Source organism: Eurytemora carolleeae, unplaced genomic scaffold, assembly GCF_000591075.1.
Source record: "Eurytemora carolleeae unplaced genomic scaffold, Eaff_2.0 scaffold508, whole genome shotgun sequence".
Classification (NCBI taxonomy): domain Eukaryota; kingdom Metazoa; phylum Arthropoda; class Copepoda; order Calanoida; family Temoridae; genus Eurytemora; species Eurytemora carolleeae.
Window position 1 is genome coordinate 57,745 of NW_019396400.1, and position 1,707 is coordinate 59,451.

Here is a 1,707-nt window from a genome sequence, read left to right on the forward strand (position 1 = left end):
CCGTTTTTTTTTCTTAACTACACCATTTTTACGAAATATTTCGTTTGTTATCAGATTACCTCTAAAAATACTATGAATTTTGTCCTCTGCATTACAAGAAAGAGTACAAATTACTGGGAATCAAAAAGGCAAAAAAAATACTGAATAAATTCCGTCAAGTTGTCTCTGAAGTCTCATCATTTAGGTTAACCCTAGGTATCTACGGTATAGCCATTCATGCATTGATTATCTCTTTGTTTTTGTCCTGTAAATATACTCCCAGAGTCTTCTGATCTAATCTAGTTAATGAATAAAGAAAGTTATTAATGTTCTGATCGTTATATTTAATGACGTATTCTCAACTACTCTGTGACACCCAGCATTTGTTAAAACAATGATAGACTCCCGGATTTATTTATTAGATTAAGATCTGAGGAAACCAAGTACAAAGGGACTGGCTGTCACACTTGAAAAACCCATAAACGATTCACAACGGTACCTTTTGGAACTGATATGGAGAGGTAATTTCCTTTCTGCTCTGATTACGTGAACCGTGGACTTTCTCTGAGACTGATTCGAGGATATTTTATCAAAACCGAATAAAAAAGTCAATGTTGATAAATTTGATGATTTGGTATTCAGAGTCGTCAACTAATTTATACAGGGTGTCCAAGATATAGTTCATAGATTTACACTGCACAGGGTGTCCAAAATATAGTTCAAGGATGTACACAATACAGGGTGTCCAAAATATAGTTCAAGGATGTACACTGTACAGGGTGTCCTAAATATAGTTCAAGAATGTAAACTGTACAGGGTGTACAAAATATAGTTAAAGAATGAAAACTGTACAGGGTGTCCAAAATATAGTTATGAGAGACAGCCATTTGTGCAGTGTAAACAGACCCATCTCACTGAAATAGTGAATTTAATAGTTGTTTAGTATAACTATTTACTTTGTATTAACATAAAATGCACCTGCTCTAATGTCGGCTTCCTATTGTATAGTTTTCTGGTTATCATTGTATCTGTACTCATGGTTTATATCTCCTGTATATATAGACATGACATTTATGTTGGAAACTGTAAACTGTAAACGAATTATCCCATCTAATCTGCATATTAATGATCTTCCCCTTTTACCCTTCTCCTAACTTCCCCCCCCCCGCTACCAATGTTTTCATAATCTCGTATCTTCCTTTCCCCACCTCCCCCCTTTTTTTATTTTATAACATTAACCCCCCTCCCTTGTAGATCTACTACCCCGTCTACCCTTTTCCTTCTCTTTTTTCCTTTACCCATTATTCTTTTCTTTCTACTCCACCTAAACTTCTCTTTTTCCCACCATCTCTTCCCATCCCCATCTCTTTTTCTCATTACCCTTATCTTCCCTTATCTCTCCTCATCTTTTCTCCTTTTCCTCTCTACGCTCAATACCCAGCATTTTTTCCTTTTCCCTTCTCCACCATTTACCCTTCTTTATCTCCCTTCCTCTTCTCCCCCTTTCTCCACCATTTACCCTTCTTTATCTCCCTTCCTCTTCTCCCTCTTTCTCCACCATTTACCCTTCTTTATCTCCCTTACTCTTCTCCCCCTTCTCCACCATTTACCCTTCTTTATCTCCCTTACTCTTCTCCCCCTTCTCCACCATTTACCCTTCTTTATCTCCCTTACTCTTCTCCTCCTTCTCCACCATTTACCCTTCTTTATCTCCCTTACTCTTCTCCC